This window comes from Hirundo rustica, chromosome Z, assembly GCF_015227805.2.
Source record: "Hirundo rustica isolate bHirRus1 chromosome Z, bHirRus1.pri.v3, whole genome shotgun sequence".
Taxonomy (NCBI): Eukaryota; Metazoa; Chordata; class Aves; order Passeriformes; family Hirundinidae; genus Hirundo; species Hirundo rustica.
The window spans coordinates 53494529-53515823 of NC_053488.1; the positions used below are offsets into that span (position 1 = coordinate 53494529).

The following is a 21295-nucleotide window of genomic DNA, read 5'->3' on the forward strand; positions in this document are numbered from 1 at the left end:
GACTGAAGTGGGTAGTTGAATACTTTAGGGAGCTATGAGAAATTACACTTGGGCCAGAAGCTTCGACCTTTTTTCCACAGGAAAGAAGACTTTTCCTTTTCCTAGCAACTGGAACAGAAGCAGGAAGAATTGGTGCCAATGATTCCATTGGTAGTTTTCCCATTAACCAGAGAAGGGAGAGGGGGCAAAAGGAGGAGGAAGAAAAAATTTTTAAGGAACATTCATTTGTGTCCACAAGCATAATTTTTCAGATAGTCTCTTGTTCTTCTCTTATGCTGGAAAATACAAACAACTCTAGTAAATTTATGTTTCTTAAAAACTAACCATATTTTCAACTTCAGTAGTGGAGACTGGAGGTAGTTCATGAGTGAAACAGCCATAGTGCCCAGTCTCCAGATAAATTATATGCCAGTAGGAAAAGGTATGAAATTATGAAAAAAGTTTTCTGAATACACTTGAAAACATTTATTTCTATGGATTCTGCATATAATAGAAACTATGAGTGTTTAGTTAATGTTGGATTCAGAAAGAGCTCTTCCACTTTTTTCTTCTTGGAAACAAAAAAAAAGAGAACAATTATAATTTACTAGGATGAGGGCAGGGATGAGATGGAGTTTGTTGAATATATAAGACTCACTTGCAAGTTACATAAAGAGGTCAAAACAGAGTAGACTGTGCTCACTGTCTCAGCAAACTACTCTGTTCCGTAGCAAGTGGTGGCCATATCTTACCTGCAGTAGAAAACACTAGTCAGGGGAAAAACAGTGATAAAGGATCTACTGTTTATACCAACCTGTGCAAAAAGCAATAGACTTATGGGTTATGTTTTGTAAATTGGTAAGCAAAAAAGGTATTTGAAGTCACAGTGCAGATATAGACCAATCATACTTTCATGCAAATCTTATCTGGAATTTGAGAAATTTCACTTGTCACTGAATTTTTAGGTGAGATGCCAAACTCTTGTTGGGCACTGAGAGCAACTGCTATAATAATTTCACTTCGTTATTTGATACATGTACTCAGTACATATTACTGCAATATTTTTCAGTCATTTGGTCTTTCTTTCTTTCTTTTGTAAAGCAAAAAGCACAGTAGAGCACATACCTTCCTTTCGTATTTTCTACAGTAAACTACGTTACCTTGTACCATACCAAAGCACACGATACTATGCCATATTGTATCTTATGCACTTCAGATATTTGCATTTATACCATTCACCCATAAACCATGTTTGTCATCCCTTTTGTAAATGAATAAATTTCTGTCTATTGCTGACAGCTAGGGTACTCTTTTGTACCCAGAGGATCACTAACAGACTCAGTGTCTTCTCCTTTGGAAAGTGCTGTCTCCTAGCAGTTCATAAACTTTTCATCTTCACCTTCTGCTTGCAAATGATTCCAAAGTCCTTTGGTAACTGGTCTTTGTAACTTTATCTTCCCTTCAACTGCAAATAAAAGTACATTAAAATTCAAAAAGAAAGAAACTGAACGTTGTTATTAAGAGCATGAAAGATATCTGTATGGGGGCATTGATGACAGATTTATTATAGTGTCTTAAAACTGACAAACCAGCCTCCAGCTGTGAAGCAATTCTCTTTAGTGGGACAAAAAATGTGAACACTATTTAAAAGTACTGACTGGACAAAGCTAATAATATTGCTTCTCGATTGAAAGTTTCAAATATATTTTGTAGCATAGTTGTCTGATTATCTGGCAAAAAAATTAAGACAAATGGAAAATATTTCAACTCGGCTGATAGCTGGTGGTTCTTTCCACAGAGAACACAAAAGATGTTTGTATAAAAATATCTTAAAGCTCCACATACAAAGACTAGCGCATCTCTAATGAGCATAGGTGCCAAGCGTGGACTCAGAGCATGGCAATAGTTTTACTTAGCTGTCCTCCAACATTATTCTACCAGAGTGGAAAAAGATATTGGGAATTAAACCTTATCTTATCAAGGAATTATTAATTTAGGCTTTGTTTGTTTGTTTGTTTGTTTGTTTGTTTGTTTTAAGAAAGTATGTTGTGTGGGGTTTTTTTAACTAAAATGAAACATAGTTTTTAACTTCATGTAACATTGCAAAAAAACTTTTTGTCTTAGAGTCAGTTTCTTTACTAGGTTATTTGAACATGGAAAGTAACTGTCCCAACTCCAAAATAATAACTTCTTGTATGCAAGGTACTACTTCTGTATGTTGTCATAATTTTTAAAGGGCTGTGTTACCTTTTATGTGTGGTTCCTCAAAACATGAATGTTAATAATTTTCTGTGTAATTTGAAACTCTTCCTGGTTTATTTCTTTGTAGCTCTTTTCTTTATCAACATCTGGGGGTTTTGTACTTCCAAGTATTTTGCATCTATGCCTAATTTTAATAAAATATTTTGATTGCTAAACTGGTTATCAGGAAGAAAATAAATCAATGACTTCAAGTCCTAGAAGATGATGGGGAAAGGCAGAGTAAAGGGGAAGACAAAGAATATTCTTTTTCAAGTTAGCTTCTCTGTGACTCATGCTTCAACAGTCTGACTTAATTCCTTTGTTAGCGTCAGTTCAGGACTAGAGGAAAAATGGTTTTAGAAGAATAAAAAATATGAAAACCTGCTTGACTGCTCTTGGAGCATAGAGTTTGAGAATTCACTGCCCTGCAGTGTTCTAGTACTGAGTACATGCTAAAATTGTATTGTCCTCCACGTTTTGTGGCTTGCTAACCTTTCAGAGGCGCGGCCAACTCATAAACTGATTTTGTCAGTCCTGTGCAAAGAACATAACCAAGCTCCATTTCAAAATGTGTTGTAATCATGGGACTTGAACCTATAAACAGCTGATCTTCAAGAAAACCGGTGGGCTTCAAAGATTTCCTTCTCCTGAAGGTTGTAAACTATGACCTTTCCTCTCCTCTGTGCTCTGATTTAGGCTTTCTAGAAATACTGCATTGCAAACTCTCCAGTTAACATTCTTCCAATCCTCTGCAACCTAATTTCACTCTTTAATTTTTTTATTAATGCTTCTTCCCTCTCCCACCTCTTGTTGTTGTTCCTAACGGTAGCAGCCATTTAGTCTGATCCCAAATCAAATAGCAGTTTTGGTTTTGTTTGGCATGTTCTGTCATGTTGTTAAAATAAAATATAGAAAAGACTTTGAGTGAAGGTCAGATATTTGCAAAAGTGCTTACTGAGACTAAGAAGTTGTGTGGGAATCAAAGTAATATAATGAAAGTTTCAAAGCACTACATTTCTGGAAGAAGATAGAGATTAGCGTAATAAGATTTTGATAAAAATCAGAATTTGGAGATAAGCACAGGAAAAATAACACTATAATTATAAAAATATACTAATTTCCATTTCACTTTTATGTCAATGCTGTTGAACTGCTTACTTCAACATGAAATAAAATATGTTGTTCTGTCAAATAGTAGAATATGCTGTCAAAGATAATAAACTGCTGTTTGGTCATTATTTATTTCCTAGTAATCTCTTCAGAATTTTGTTTTCTCATAATCACTGTCATCAGAGTATTACGGAATCGCTTACAGATTTTCTCCTGGTTTTATTTTATTTTTATTTAATTTAGACTTTTTTTTTTTTTTTTAATGGCTGTTTTTGATTTTAGTTTTCCAGTCAAAGCAAACATCCTTTGATTGTGTTTGAAATGCATGTAGTGTAAGTTAAGGGTTTTGAGAGCAGAGTACTGGCTATTTACCCAAGGTCTTGGCCAGGAGGAAATGAATTAATACTCCTGGTAAAATGATCAGTTCATGGTACCTTTTTTCAAGACCTCTGCTGACATTCATCTTTTCGGGGGGAAAAAAAAAAAAAAAAAAAAAAAAAAAAAAAAAAAAAAAAAAAAAAAGTTATAAAATTAGCTAAAGTATACTTGAATACAAAGAAAAGATCACCATTAAGGCGTGTAGCTGGAAAAAAAATCTTTTCTATTCACAGAAAAGCCTCTTGTATTTTAAATGTAGGAACTTCATTTCTTATAACTGGCTTAAAATATGAGCTAAGGTCAAAGACAGGATGTGCAAGACCAATTGCTGGATCCTGCATTTAGGCCGCAACAACCCCATGCCGAGCTACAGGCTGGGGAACAGAGTGGCTGGAAAATGGCTCAGCAAAACAGTGCCTAGGTGTTCTTGTCAATAGCTGGCTGAGCATGAGTGAACTGTGCCCAAGTGGCCCAGAAGGCCAATGGCATCCTGGCCCAGTCAGCAATAATATGGCCAGCAGGACCAGGGCAGTGACTGTCCTCCTCTACTGGGCATTGGTGAGGCCCCACCTTGAGTTCTGGGTTCAGTTTTGGACCCCTCAGTTTAGGAAGGACATTGAAGTGCTTGAGTATGTCCAAAGAACTGAAATGAAGTTGATGAAGGGTCTGGAGTGCCAGACCTGTGAGGAGTGTCTGAGGGAATTGGGGTTATTTGCTCTGGAGAAAAGGAGGTTCACTAGTGACTTTCTCACTCTCTACAACTCCAGATTTTACTTAGGTGAGGGTCAGCTTCTTCTCTTGCACAACTAGCAACAGGATGAGAGGAAACAGACTCAAGCTGCACCAGGGGAGGATCAGGTTGGACATTAGGAGGAATTTCTCCACAGAAGAGGTGATTAAACATTGAAATGGGCTGCCCAGGGAGGTGGTTGAACCACTTAAAGAAAGACTGGACTTAGTGTCATGGTGTATTTGGCATAGTAGTTCTCAGTCAGAGATTGGAATTGATGGAGTTCTTTTCCAACCTAATTGATACTGTCAATCTGTGTGATTCTGTGATCCTGTTATGATACATGTAACAGTGCGCAAAAGTATAGTAAATCATAGGAATTTCTGAATTTCTTAGGAAATACTTGATTGCAATTTTCCTTCAGGTTTATTTATTTAGACAGTGTCAAACTCACTAGAATTCATGATGGTGTTGGATTTACAGTTACTTAGGTGACTCTCACTTTGATACAAACAGATGTGCCCACTGAGAGGCAGTCTTTACCCACATTCCAATCCAAATGCTCAGAAGACTGACATTTCCTAAATTTCATTTATGTGGGATTTTTATACTTCATGTCGATTTTATTTACAAGTACTTTACCTAAGGAGACAATGAAAGGCAACTTCATATTTTAGTCTTTAAAACATTTTGAATTGATGCTCTGTCTTAAGCAGTCATATCAATGGCTCTAATATGCTACAGATACTAGCAAATAAAGTAAGTAACGGCGTTGAGACTGTGAAAAGGAAAAACTATGAACAGAATTTTGGGATCACTTTTTCTGCATTAGAGCTTTACCTTTCTACTCAGGACTCAAAAATGCAGTAAGACATAGAAAAATAATACATTTTTCAATTATATAAATTTATACCTCACAATGATGAATGTGGAGTGAAAAGAGAACTTATGGGTTTTGATTACATTCACATCGCTTTCAGATAAGATGGAGTTTTGTTGCTGTCTGTGTGCAAATCAGAGAAACAAAGGAAAATCTGTAGTGAGGGATCTGGGTCTGTGTAGGAAAAGCTGAGCCTGGCAGGTGCTGCACACTAGGTCTTTTAATACATTTGCCTGATTCTGATATTTTCAGAATGTGACTTACATTTACATCTAGTCAAAGGCAGAGATATACATGTTCAGAGGGATATGAAAAGTTGTATCATGTTTCATGAAGTAATACTGCTGTAGTTGCACTTTGCTCACAGCATAATTTGTAGGACAAGATAATACTTTTTTTACACCAGCAACACACTTGGACAAACTAGATAAGACTTCTAATTTGCCAACATCTTTAGTGATGAAGGACTGAAAAAGCAGATAGCATCCCTCAACTTCTTAATTTCTTTACCTATTAGCTGCTTTATACAAATTTGCTACCTAACCAAATGGTCAGTTTTGTCCTTTGCCAGTGACCCAAAGAAGCCATTGTGGAAACCTGGAATTGCTGGGAAATTTTAGGAGATCCCTATATATATTTTTACCCGATACTTTTTGCTGAACTCTGTAATGCCTTGGTCAACTTGGCAAGTTTAGAGGAAGGTTGTTTGATTTACGCAAGGCTGTGTTCTGGAGAAACAACAAAATCCTCAGGAGGCTCAAAACGAGCTTGTACTTGCAAACTTTGTAACACTGAAGTAGAATAAAGTAACTTGGCAAATTTTAAAACAACCCAGAGAAAGTAAGGCACTTCACGAACTTTTAACTTATCCAAACACAACAAGGCACTTAACAAGGCATTGATTGGAATTTTTTAGTCTGGCTTACAGTATATTTTGAGAAGAAGAAGCTAGGAAAAGAAAGAGAGAGAGAGAAAAAAGGGGGAGAGAAATGTGTATAGTCACCACCTTAAGATCCAGTCTGTTGTCAGCTGCTTTTAAATCCAGGGCAGTGGAACACAACAATTTAGCACGTGTCACCATTCTTTTATCTGCTTCTGTTCCCTGGGACTCTCCTCCAGACATGTACCTGCATTTTAATGTTTCCAACAGGGCCACTGGTCGATGTGCACCATTTTGGACTGGAACAGAGACTCATTAAAGGCGTCAGGGGGCCAGGGCAAGCAGTGGCCGTCCCAGCAACAAGGAGCTCACCCTTGTCTTCCCTAAATTCCCACCTGGTTCTTCTGAACAAGTCCACTGGTCTTCTAAAAATTCCCATCCAGGTGGCCATGCAATGTGAAAAATGAAGCATATGTACCTATTCTTACGCAGGGTAATTTTATTCATCAGGCCTTGGAAAACAAAGGTATGCCTATGAGGTCCTTTCCTGGCAGAGATAAGTAGATACTTGCCCTGCTGCAAACTGGACTCAGAGTAGCTCTGTTTAGTGACAGTTAAGAGTAGCTTTGTGTTCAACCTAAGATGGGACTTGGCCTCCCAACAAGATTTATTTTTCTCAAGTATTCCACAGTGTAAGCCTCACTATGCAGCTTTCAATCTTGAGTTAGCTCATATTCAGCTGACTTAAAGCATAAGGCATATGAAGTCACCTCTGTACAGAAGATACAATACAAATTAAAACTGACCTTACACAACATGGACTATGGCCATACATGGCAGAAATTCTCACTGTGCCAAAGGGCCTGTGGAAATGCATTTGGCCTATTTGCAAACATGGTGTGGAGGTGGGTGGCATAATGGGGAGGTGCAGGGAGCAAGAGTTTTGGAAGGTGCCTCCACAGATGAGATTAACTGAGGAGCTAAGGAAATTGTTTTCTTTGAAATGACAAATTTCAGTTTTGCTATGGGGTCAAAAAGCAAGTAGCATGTTATCAATGCAAGTTTGGAGCTCAGAAGATATTTCAGTGATAGTATTTGGCTGCATGAACATATAAAGAAGAAACAGAAAACCAAAACATGGTGATGAGGTAATTTCAGTCAATAAATGAATAAGGTGCTTTATGTGCATTTGACCTTCTGGTGTTGATTAATTAACATGTGTGAGGGGTCTGAGGAGAGCAGTTGCTATTTTTAGTATAGTCAAGCATAGGAATAATTTGAAACACTTGGTCACAGCAAAAGCATCCCTGTTTCTGTAGGAACAAGAAAAATGTTGAAACTAAGTGCAGGAATGAACTCTATAAGGAGACAGGTTTGAGATGTGTGAGTGTTTAAGACAAATATTCTCTATGTTTAACTGGCATTGCAATAAAAGGTAATGATAATACCATGTTCCTAGAAAAAGAGGGGTTGCAGAAAACTGCTTTTGTTCCTGCCTTGAAAGTAAATGGGGGTAATTGCTTTAGTTAAACAGTTAAGCAGAGAGGGTGTTTGCTTTCTTACATGTGCCCACATATACAAAGCTGTTCTCTCAGCCTGTTTTCATTGTGTATATATAATCTACATACACACTTCACAAAGCTGGTTTTCAGAACCTGTGTTCTGTCAATTTTCTTCTGCCTGCTGAATAACCACACATGCATGAGAAATATTCATCATTTTGGTTCTGCTGAACTTACACCTCTAAGTTTTACAGCAAATGACCTGCAGAGGAGCTTCAGTCATCTGAGAGAAGGAATGTAAACTGGGCTAGGCAGCTATCAGCTCTTTTTAAAGAACGTAGATCTGAAGTTCTTTGATTCTCTCATATCAAGTAAAAAATAGTCTTTGTGCGATGAGTTGCAGGAGCATATCCAGTATTTAAAAGAATTCCAGAAAAAGTTATTAAGCCATGGGTATTTATCCTTCTCATGCTGAATGCTGCGAGTTATGATTTGAGAGGAATTCTCCAGTGCACACCAGTATACAGTGTACATTCTTTGAAGTCACAGAAGATTTTCTATTCTGGTGGCATTTTTTGGCACTCAACTAGTGGTACATAGAGTAGTCTGGATACCAGTTTAACAATAATTAAAAATACAATATGATTGTTACATATGACAGGCTTTCCTCACTGTTGTAGAATATACAGAAGAAGACATAATTCTTGAACTGAGAAGTGTCTTAATCACCTTAGTGTCTTAATCACGTGTTAAATATTTAATTGTCTAAAAGCAATTTTTGTGCAAGAGGGTTTGGAAAAATAATATGAAAAGTTTTCAGTTTCTTTTTCTGGTTGTAGTTTTACACAATAAAACAGAAAGTGATTCAGAAATTGCTGCCCTATTAGGAATAATATTGATAGGAATAGGAACATCCACTGGGTTAATGTGTGGCTCGGAGGCTGGTGTAATTGGAAAAAAAAATGTGGGGTTTTTTGTTTTGTTTTGTTTTGGGTTTTTTTATCATGGGATTTTCTATTCAACACCTGGTCTACTGATACATGATGGGATAAAACTTTATCAGAGGGAAGAAAGAGCTCTAGCACAGCAGGTAGTGGCTCATTGGCAGAGCTTTAAACTAGCCTGGAAAGGGAAAATACCAGGCTTAAGGGTGATGCACAATGAGATCCCTCAATCTGCTTTAGGAGGTGTTGGCTACACTATACCACACCTGAAATGTTTCTGCACTAATGCACAGAGCATGAGGAAAACACAAGTGGAGCTCAAGTATCCCAGAGATTTGACATCACTGGCATACGTGAAACCTGTTGGAATGAGTCCTGTGACTGGAGTGCTCTGTTGGAAGGTTCCAGGCACTGCAGGAGGGATAGGCAGGGCAGAAGAGGCTGGGGGGTAGCACTGCATGTAATAGAGGGGTTAGAATGTATGGAGCTCACAGCTGGCAGTGCAGTTGAGAGCCTCCAGATTAGAACCAAAGGGCAAACAAATAAAGGTAGAGTTTACTATAGACCTCCTGGCCAGGATGATGAAACCCTGGATATATGGACAGACTAGGAAATGAGATGCTGGAAAGCAGTGCTGTGGAAAGGGACCTGGGAGTCCTGGTGAATGACAAGTCGAATATGAGTTAGCAGAGCTGAAATTCTTTCCCAAGATTGCCCCTGACAGGTGTGTCCATGTGGCTTAAAGGACAAAGGGACAAGATGGTGTCAGATCCCTTCCAGGAAGGCAGGAGCTTCAGAGCAGCTCCAGCAGCAGATGAAGACCTTCATCCAGGGTCAGCACCCTCCACAGTGGGGGACAGCAGGATGGGCACAGCAGGTAAAGCAGTGGGCTGGATTCGTTCAATGCTTTCTCTCCCCTGCTGGGCACTGCTGATGAGCCACTGGCAACCCAGACTAGAGAGGGACTACTATCTGCAAGCCCATTTACTTAATAAAGAAGATACTGTGATAATGTTTTCTGTATTCTCATTATATACATGAGAAACTATTATAAAATACATGATATTTTGTAGTGTTCATTTGAAGCTCTAGTGCCTAAATATCAAAATAATGTAGCAGGCACTAATTTTTCAGACCAATTTCATAGGCACGTGCTCTTATTTCAGAATAAACACTAGTGTATCTTAAATTACTCATTGTGTGAAGACAATTGGGATAGCAGTAATTTCAGGAATAACTGATTTTCCCTGCAGTTCATTTTCACATGTTGGCAGAACCACAGAGTGCAAGTTCTAGCTAGATAAGGAAGTTTCTATATCTGTTTGAAGGAGTGATTCAGTCTGTACTGCTGAACAAAGTCCATGGCAGGAGGATTCACTTTCTCAATTCTATAAATACTTTAACCATTTCTGGAATTTATTTCCACAATAATGTTTGGGTACTAAAAGTTGTACTTAATACCTAATCTATGCTATTGCATATGTACCCCTGTGCTTTGGGGTAGAAACAGTTCTAGGATCCTTATCTTTTTGGCATATTTACTACATTTTTCTTTGTTTTTATCTGACTTAATACTCAGGGCACTAGTGACCTAGTTCTTTCCCCCCGTTTGTTTAGAGATGAGGTGAGTCTGTAAAAAACAGATAAACTATGTCTACTAAGATATTATTTAATTATATTTAATCTACATTGCTGGCATGATCCTAGTGATTTTATTATACACATCTGAAAACCCCTGTCTTCAAGTGGCATCACCTTAAATCTTTACTGCTTGTTAAAGCCCACGCAATTACTAAGTGGCATTGATTATTATGGGTTGAAAATTCAATCTTTTCCACAAGCACAACAAAATCTAAAGGGTTTCTTTGTCTGTTTCTGTTAGGTAGGGAAACATGCTGCTGCTCTGCAATTATGGAGCCTTTTGCACAGAGAAAGCAGCAGATAAAGTTTCCTATATAATATAAAAAATTATATTGATCACCGAATTCACAGAATCGCAGAATCGCAGAATCGCAGAATCAGTTAGGTTGGAAAAGGATCCTGAGATCATCAAGTCCAAGCTTTTTCCAAACACCACTGTGGCAGATAGATCATGGCACTAAGTACCACATTCAATCTTTTCTCTTAACACCTCTGGAGATGATGAGTCAACCACCTGCCTGGGCAGTCCATTCCAACATGTGATCACCCTTTCTGTGGAAAAGTTCCTTTTATTGTCCAACCTGAACCTTTCCTGCTGGAGTTTGAGACTGTCCCCTCATCTTGTCACTAGTTGTCTGGAAGAACATTTCTTTGATATCATAAGGTAAAAATAATAGGAGAACTAGGTAACTTACATATTAGCCCTTGTTGAAAAATTCTTTGTTTGTAAGGAAATTTTAAGTAAATATGTTAATGTTTTAAAAGCTTCTGGCAAAACCTGAATTGCTTCAATTAAATATTCTTTCCTATCATACCAGATTAATGTTAGAATAGTTCTTCCAACCAATAGATGAAGACAGATCCCATAGTCTTGTAAAGATCTTTCTCTATATACATAAACCTCTGGGGTGTTTTCTTGAGACTGTAGACAGCATGCACTCTACCAACAGAGGTAATGCTGAGAATAATCACTTGCTATCACCAGCCTTCTGTTAGGGGTTGCATTTTTAATATACCTGCTTTTTGATTTGTGTATGTAGTCACTCATTCTTTAAAAATGTCTAGGATTACCTCAAATTAGGAGGTTTTTTGCTTAACCTATCGTAATTTAACTGAAAAAGAAAAGGAAAAGCCCCTGAAGATGATTTCAGAGCTGTATAGAGGGGATAATATTTGGGCAGAGGTTTGCTACTGAAGCATTATGAAATTAGAAGACACTTTGTCTGGAATTACATCTTGATTATTTCTTTTTTAAGAAGATAAATAGATAGTTATAGAATAATTAAACCATTTGAATTAGAAGAAGCTTAAGGTTTATTTATTTTCAACCCCACTGCTGTGAGCAGAGACACCCTCCACTAGAGCAGGTTGCTTCCCTTTCCTCCAGCATGTGACAACACACAGCTTATCCTTCAAAACTGACTAGCCTTGTGGAGGAACATGAGATTCCTTTTCTACCATGCCTATACTATCCATGACTGCACGCTGATTGCATCCTGACCCCAGTTTATGGTGAGTCTGCCCTACCCAGTGCTGTGGCTCCTACAGGGGGAAATCTGCAGGCAAGCAGGTGGAGAGTTGCACGTTACTCCAGCCAGCATCTGGGTTCTGTGGAGTAATTTTTTATTTCTCATCTTCAGGTTATTTTTAGACTACAAAAAATTAGAATAATTCTGATTTGAAGGGACCTACAATAATCATTGAGTCCCATGGCCTGATCACTTTAAGGGTGAGTAATAGTTCAAGCATTTTTTTAAGGGTGTTGTCCAAATGCCTCTTTAACATTGACAGCCTTGGGGCATTGACCATGGGACATGGGGCACCAACCATTCTGAACTATTTACATGAAGGATCAGAGGTCGTCAAGTGTGTTTCACTTGCAGGAATTTTACTTGCCCAACATCACATTTTGTTGGACCTGGATAGAGTCCTAAATTCAGTTTAGAGGTTGTAAATGGTTATGTCATCAAATCTGTGTGTAATTGTTACCGGAATCTTATACCTGAACTTCAAGAAAAGCTATCCAGAAATGTAGGAAGTGAGAAGCCCTGTTATTGAAAGCTTTTCCTGATAAACCCCATAAGTGAATATAGATGCAAACCTGAGAAACCTGTAGAGTAAATTAATGTCATGGCAGATCTGCTCAGGGTCTTATCTGAGCTTCTAGACAGAAAACAATATGACACAGATCTTACTCGAGAAAATCAAAGTCTGTCAGAGGAGCTTGTTTTGGATCTGCCAAATCAGCACATTCAGAGCAGAGCCCTGAGCTCTGTTGTGAGTACTTGAACCTGGAAAAGACTGTAGATAAATTTTGGATAGTTTTATAAAGATTTTTTACAAAGAAGCTTCTTTTTCCATCATTACATTAAAACTATTGTGTTATTGTGAATCTTGCAGCAGGACAGGATGTCTGGCTCTTGTTCTGTAATGAGTAACAAAAGCAACATGTATCTTTGTTGCAGATCTAAAAGAAGGTGATAACAAAAACTCTTTATAGAGTACTATTCCAGATACATATTTTTTGAATCTGGATGTAGAACTAAATGGGTTAAGACCTTCTAAGATGTTAGACTGTGTTAGTCCTTATTTTTCTTCAACACATTCTTTGTAAGGTACAGTACGATTGAGGCAGAGGACAAACTGTGTTAGATGACCTCATGCAGTTGGGTGCTTGCGTCAGGCTTGTTTTGAGGAGGGTGTGAGCAACCCCAGTCTTTCCCCAACAGCTAACTTCAACTGCATAGCCAGCTGTGTCCTGCTGCACTGTGCATCATAGTGCCTCACACCTCCTACCGCCATCCTGCACCCTCAGATTGCTACCTCCTCCGAAAAGAAGAAGAAGAAAAAAAAAAGTCCCTGAGCCTAAAAATCAGAAGTAAAGAGGGCAAAGATAGAACCCAGAATGAAACCGACTACCTTCCTGCTCACCTGGGGGAAAGGAATGAATATCGTAACTGATGTCTAATCACTACTTAAAATTGTTGCCAGTTCTGCTGCTGATTAATAAAGTATAAGCATTTTACAAAAGCACTGTGGGTCACTGTTGTAAATATAATTTCAGCATTTCAAGGTATTTTATTTCAGTTAGCTGTTTGGCTTTTCTTACAATGCCAGTTTACAATGATAAAGAATAAACAATCTGAGCAAATAAATTGTAAACATAAAAATAGCTCTAAAATACAAAACACACAGAAATCATAGAGTAAGACTATGGTGCTGCTGTTCATAAGGCCCTTATTTTTTAATATGTATGTTCACTGACTTAACTGAAGACACAAATACTGCTTAACCCATGTATATGTGGGTTTTTGTAGTGTCAATTACAAAGGATTCCTCTCAAATAAACCACTTAATGACCAGTGAAGTAATTTAACATTCACATAAATTCTCAAAGGAACTTTACCTGCTTACTTTAGTGATATTAATACAGAATAAATATGAAACAAAAAACTAGTTATTGAACTTTTCACCCAGTTAAATACTGTGTTTTGAATCTTCTAACTTATATAGCCTTTTCCTCTGTGCTCTGATACATACTCTGTGTTGTATTGTTACTTTTTCCAGAAAAAGTGACTTAGAATATTTGCTGGCAGCCATGAATCTCTCCAGTTTTTGTACATCCTTGGTTAGTATTTTTCTGCTGGCATTTAGTATCAGAATACAAAACACCAGAACACTTGGCTCACATCTGTGCTGTCCTGTCTTACAGAACAGCAACAAAAAGTATGATTCATATGCACTATTATTAAGCAATGTCCCTGTGTTCAAGGGGAGAACCCCTTTTTTACCCATATAAAGTAAATTCAAAGCATAAGAGAGCAGTTCAGGGAGGACATGAGAGTTTAAATGTGTTTATTTTCCTACGTTATTGTTCATTGCAATTAAGTCCAACAAAAGGAACAGCACTTTAAATTATGGTCTTGATACTGTTCCTCTGTTGAGATTGGGTTGGTATAATCATAGATAATATGTGGTTGAGTTCTTTGGGGTTTTTTTCATTTTTTTTTTAATATAGCTTCATGTAAACCATCTCTGTAAGGTAAACAGTCTCCATGTAGACAATTTAATAAAGTTGATAAAAGACAAAAAATTGTTTATTATGAAAAGAAATTAGACAACCACTGTTAGGATCCATTTCAGTAAGACGTATAAGAACACATTTCTGTCTAGAAGGTGAGTTCTAAAGCTTTGTGAGCTCATACTGTGAAACAGCATTTTACATAAATTGCAAAAATGTGGCAGAAGTATACTGACAGGTTCCTCACAGGCACACTCCAATGTGTTTTAAAAGAGTTTACTAGTTGCTCTGCGGGTTTCTCCAGGTGGGAAGGACCTTTTTCTCAGCTGCAGGAGGCAGAGTGCATCCTGCTGAAATGGGAAATTAAAACTGTTGTAAGGAGATTTGTCAGACCTTAACCCTGTGCCCTCTTCCAGAGCTAAATGCTTCTTGTTCAGCTGCTTGATGCTTTTATATTTGCGGGGGTTAGATTCTCCGCAGCTCCTCCCCTAAGGCATTGCAAGATGTTCTTTTTTCTTGGCCAGTCACAACAAGCTGTCTTTTCATCACTTCTTGCAATTAGGAAAGATTATTGCTCTCAGATTTATTCTCCCCTTGTGAAAATATTTTTTAATTCTTAAAATGATAAATGATGTTTTACTGCTTTATTATTTTATTTTTAACTTTTATTTTACTTACTGCCTCAGGGTTTTAACACTTCCAGTATCAGCACTGAAACTTCCTGTTTTACAGCTTGTTTACTTCCTGTTTAACAACTTGTATGGCTAATATTGCATCAGATAGACTTAGTTCTTTGTAAAGTGGTTTTTTTTGTTGTTTGTTTTTTGGTTTGTTTTGGTTTGGTTTTTTTCCCCCCCAGTATTTACTGCATTGTCAGGCTGAAAAATTGGGACAGAACATTAAGACAAACTGGTTTGAATTTACTGGAACATGGTTAATCAGTTACCTATGGTTTCAACAGACAAACCTTCTGGTCCCCCTCACTGGGTGGTGCTCATTCTCTGAATGGAAATATATTATGTGATACAGTTTGCCACAAAATGCAAGGAAAAAAGTTTTATTTACTTTTTTTTTTTTTTTTAAGGTATATTCTTTCTTTCGTCACAGTGCTTCAAATTAATCAGCTTCATTGCACTTCTTTGAACGGTTCTGAAGTGTCGTCACATAAAACACTTAAAATCAGTACTTTCCAAACAAGTTTAAACTAGTTTTGAGTCAACCTCACTGTCTGCATTTCCAGCCCATAATTCAACAGCTCATCTGTGAATATCTTACCAGAGAAAGAGTCAAAGGCTTTACTTATGTCCAGGTAGACAATATATGCTGCTCTCTCTTTATCCACCAGGCCAGTGACTTCATCACAGAAGTTTATCAAGTTGGTCAAGCATGACTTTCCCTCACTGAAACCATGCTGGCCACTCCTGGTGATTGTCTCATCCTTAACGCGCCTATAAATTGTTTGCAGGATTAGCTGCTCTGTCACATTCCCAAAGGTGAAGGTGAGGCTGACCAACTGGTAGTTGCCCAGACCCTCCTCCTTGCACTTCTTGACTTTTGCTTTCCTCCAGTCTTTGGGCACTTCCTCATCACCTGATTATTGAAGGGTTATCACAGGTGGTCTTGCAATGACAAAAACCAGCTCACTCAACAGTCATGTAGGCATTGCATCGGGTGTCATTGTCCTGTGTGCTAAATTCTTCCCAGTCCTGACCCTCTTCCAGCAAGGATATATCTTCCTTGCTCCAAACTTATCCCCTAGTTTCTGGGACACAGCATCCCTGAAGTCTGGTCTTAACTAGACAACTCTGGGGCAAAGAACTCATTTAGTATTTCCATGTTTGTTGCAATGTAAAGGTAAGGTTTGTTTTCTTGTGTCATATGCTGTATCCTTATTTTAAGGTCTAACATATGATAACATTTCAGCATGAATTATGACAAACTGGCATCACTACTGCTCTTATTTGTTTTTCATACATAATTCCTATTTCAGTTTTCAGACAACTTACTTCTCTGTTTATTTATTTAATTTTTTTTTTTTTTTTTACCTGATTGGTATGTAATTTCTTTTGACTTCTGGTATTTACTTTTTCTCTTTTGTACAGTATTAAAAAGGCAACTTAGACTCATTGTTTTCTCTGTAAATTTCTGTTATGAGGTTGAGATCTGTTAATTCTGAACTTAGAGTTTAATAAGTTCTTCAATCATTAGAAAGCTCATTGCTTTGCTCTCATCATCTTTAGTTGGCGTCAGTGGATAAACTTTGTACATTTGGTTTGGTTGACAATAGTGTTGTCTTGTGTGGAATTTTTGTTAAAGTTGGTTGATTAGTTCCTTGGTAGGTTGGTTAGTGAATGTGTTTTATTAATATAAATGAAGAGAGAATAATGTAAAATTTCTGGTAAAAATTTGCAATGAGGCAGGAAAAGTAAATATAGTAAATGTGACTTCCAACAGAAAAAAAGTTCAATTGTCAGAGAAGACAGTGATATTAAAGGTCACCACTGAGATAAAGTCAAGATGATGTAGTGTGGAGTGAAGGATATGGTTGCCAAGAGAGAAGGAACGTTCAATGCATAGGTGCATTGATAGTCTGAAACAGAGAAGCTCCCAATCCTAACTTTGATAAGGCTTGTAGAATACCTTGCAGGTCTCACAGCAGGTGCTTCCAAAAAATCCTTCACTTCTGAGTGCCAGTATATGACCAGAAAATAATATATTAAGAGTAATATATAGTAAAAAAAAAATTAATATTGGCAACTGGAGGCCCATTAATACAATACCAGAAGCATCTAAGGTTTAAAAAAAAAAAATCTCTCAAAAGTCAATAGTGATAAATGAAGGAGAGAATAGAACTCACATGTGCTTATATTTAGATTACACCAAACTGATAATTTTCTTTGACGAGATAAATACAGTAAAGTACATAATGTGTCACATAATTAATAAAATAATAATGGAGGGAAATTAGTCCAGGAACTCAGATCTGAGAAGATACAGACTAAGGAGAAAAGACAACTACGAGAGAGTAACTGTGAGACAACTATGAAAAAGAGAGGTATTGTACTGGTCCTAGAGCCCTGGTTTGTGGCACAGAAAATAAATGCCCAGGCAAAATGCACCAATGGCAGAAAGCAGAGAAACACTGACACTAAGGGGTAGTGGGGTAGGACATAGAAAGCTGTGAATAGCTTTGAAGACTGAAGTGTGAAATTCAGGAATATTTTCTAGAACAAGTTGAACAGTCATAACTTGTAGGCTAACAGCAAAGTTCTGCGCCAAAAAGTAAAAATAAGAAGAAAAACCGTGTGCTTCAGATGATCACTAAGGTATTACCATATATCAGCCTAAAAAGCCAACTGTATTCTCGGCTGCATCCAAAGCAGTGTGGCAAACACATTGAGGGAGAGGATTTGGCCCCTCCACTCCACTCTCATGAGACCACATCTACAATCATGTCTGAGGTCTCCAGCCCAGAAGGGGCATGGACCTGTTGGAGCAAGTCCAACAAGATTATTAAAGGGGTGGAACACCTCTCTTACGGGGAAAAGCTAGGAGAGTTGGAATTGCTCACTCTGGAGAAGATAAAGCTTTGGGGAGATCTAATTGTGGCCATCCAGTACCTGGAGGGAGCCTACAAGAGAGGTAAACAGTTCACAAGAATATATAGTGACAGAGCAAGAGGAAAGGACTAAAACTGACAATAAGTTTAGATTAGATATTAGGAAAATACTGTGATGGTGGTGAGGAACTGGCACAGATTGCCCAGAAAAGCTGTAGCTGCCCCCTTCCTGAAAGTGTTCAAGGCCAGGGTGGATGAGGTTTAAAGCAACCTGGTGTAATGGAAGGTGTCTCTGCCCATGAAGGGATTTTGTAACTAGATTATATTTAAGGTCCCTTCCAACCAATTCTGTAAATCTATGACTGATCAGAAATTTTTGCATGGTATGTAGGGAAGTAAGAAAACTGCTGGATGAGAATCTTGTGAAACCTCTGCAGTTTTTCACCATCCAACCCTGACTAAGTGTCACCAGTAAAAAGAGGGACAATGAAATCGGTGCATAAGCTGCAAAGACTTTTTGCACAAGCACAAGTTTTCACTTGTGTGAGCGTACATTTCAGTATGTATGGTTACTGTGAGAAACAAGGTAATTTGATCTAGACAGATGCTATATTCATGGAGCTATGCTGCTTTTGTTGTCCAGATCAGCTTAGGCATCTCTACAAAGTACTGTGTTATGCAGTGGCTCAATTAACCCTGAAAAATGGAGCCTGAGGGAGAGTACTCCTGCTTTCCATAAATTCATCATAGTACAAACCCAAAGTGGGAGGAAATCCTGTATAACCTGAGAGACTTACAACAGAAATCAAAACAGATATAAACTGACCACGAAAAAGTGCATGCTGGAAACTAGGAACAGATCTCAGCTAGTAGAGGAGTGAGGTTCAGATACAACCTACCACAACCTACCATGGAAACAGCAGTACAAAAATACTTTTCATACAGGAACATAAAATTTTGTAAATCATCTCATGTTATTCATTTATAGTTTGGTGTTGATGACTTAGATGGAATATCCTGGTAATTATTTTCTTGAAGTAATTGCTAGATTACTGTCTTAAAATTTTAAAAGAATTGCAATGCCCTTTAATTGACTGAATAAATTACTGTCAGATGGGGACCCTATCAAAGAGCTTTTTGCTGTTATACTGAAGTGCATTTATTTATAGTATTTTATTTTTTAACTTTTTTCTTTTTTCACTCTGTTAAGGGGAACCTTTTGAATGATATGATATGATATGATATGATGTCATATGATGATATGATATCACCATAATTTTCAGTGTGTTATGGAACCATCACAGTCAAATTAATAAAAGTATCAGCCTACTACTTAAGCAATTTAAGGGATTATCAATTAAATCATTTTGGGTCAAGGCTGATCACCTTAACAAGCATGAAGAAGAAGCATTATGTTAGCATCTCAGCATAGATATAAATGTCAGTATACCAAGGTTGAAAAGGGCTATTTAAGCTGTAAGTTCTCTCCAAAAAGAGCTCTGGACAATTGGTATTATAATGATCATATACTTTAAAGATCCAAGGGGGAACAACTTGTTCCAATAGATGGCACATATTTTTGTTATTAAAGTAATTAAAGTAATAGGTTCCTTGCTGCAAAAGATTGCACCCTACAGATAATAACTAAGTGAGGCACAAGAAGACATGAGGCAATTACTCTAAGGAGCACTTTATTGGGAAGGCACATTTGTCAGTTTGTAGGTTTTTTTGTGTTATAAACCAGCTCTCATCTCTTCTGACCAAGATACAAGATAACAAGTCCATGAAAGTTCTATATTTTTCCTCTTTTTCTTTTTTTTTTTCCCCTAAAATACTCTAGGGCCACTAATTACAGCACATTCTTGGCTGACGGATTACTCCTGCTATATTGCAGTCTCGTTCCCTTAAGAAAAGTCAGTTTCTATCACAGATATGCATTTTTTAGCACATTTTTGGACTCTTTGCATTGTTTTCATGGGAAAACTGTTGTTATAGTGATATACTCCTCTTTTTTAATATGCAAAACCTTATTTTTCTTGAAGCACAGGAGAGTGGTAGGAATTATAGTTCCTTGGTTATAAATGCTTTCAAGCCAATGTTCAGTCCAAAAGGGGTTAAAAGCATATTCCAGGACTCCATGAGTCTGCTTTTGTATTTGCATCTCCTATTTGTCTCTAGGCTAGAAGTCTGTCCTTGACATATACACAAGGCTTCAGAGAACAAAAGATGGTAAAGCCTTTCCACCCAGATGTTTGTTGTCAGTAGAAGGATTTGCTCAAGTTTTAGACTAATTACTACTGCTAGTGTTTGACGGAGCTGCTGCTATGGGGTTGTTTCCACAAACACTTTTTGTTTATCCCCCTCATGCCTATGGATGGCAGCTATTGCAGACATAGTTCAGTTGTGTTTAACCCACTCCAGATGATGGGATTTCTTTCAGCAGTGTCAGAATTCAGCAAAGACCAGTCTTTATTAAGCTGTGTGTTAACCTCTTAAGAACTGAATGGTTATGTGGCCATGATTAGATGCCAGATCTCAGCAGAAGCTGATAAATACCAGATAAAATATGTAAAGTGTGGGGTTTTCCCTTTAGATATTGAAATGCATTTCATTATTGTTTTTAGTCCACTTGTTGCCGAATTACTCTATATTATTCTTCCATTTCGTGGTGAGGTAGCATTATCCTGTCTTTATAAGGTTACCTTTATGATAAAGAGACTGTGTAAAGATTATCCAGTACCATGTGAGTATTTTGTTGCAAATACAGTGTCAGCATTTTTCCCAAACCACTTAATTTACTTTAATATTCTTACCTATCCTATCTCTTGATTTTATGTACGTAAAATCGGTCTCCACAGCCCATTAATTTATGTTACTAATAAGTTAATGGGCCGTTGGTCAAAAAAGTAGGTTTTTTGTCGGGGAAAGAAAAAATGATCAGCACAGTGGATGAATAGAACCTTTCTTTATGTGAACACTTTAAGTCTTCTATGAATTTTGCTTGTAGAGCCATTTCTTTTGTAAAGAAATTTACAGAAGGGGCTTAAGGTTTCTGAGTTATGTTTTAACTCAAAATGCTATGTTGAAATTGTCTAGCTACATTCATTGCAGTCAGAATTGGAATACCTTTGTTCCTTAGACAATGCATTGGGTACTTTTCCAGCTGATATATAATGCCTTTGACATTCGGCCTAACTGTGGAAAAAAACCAAATTGTAGCTGCTTTATGAATGTGAAATCCTGGTATGGTATTAGATAAAGGAATAGTTGCTTCCTCCCTTTTGCCCAGTATTGCTATCTTGGGGGCTGAGGTATATTCCTACATGTCTGACAGCCTGAACACAGTAAATGCCTCTTGAGTTTGTTTGTTTACTTTATAAAATATCTGGATTTACTCAAATCAGAAGATAACATCTCTTTTAGTTTTAAA

At 37.4% G+C, this 21295-nt stretch overlaps 1 protein-coding gene across 1 annotated transcript in view; it reads left to right on the plus strand.

Annotated features, from left to right (window-relative positions):
• ADGRV1 (adhesion G protein-coupled receptor V1) overlaps positions 1-21295 on the plus strand; it is a 279799-nt gene that overhangs the window by 177267 nt on the left and 81237 nt on the right. The window lies entirely within an intron of this gene.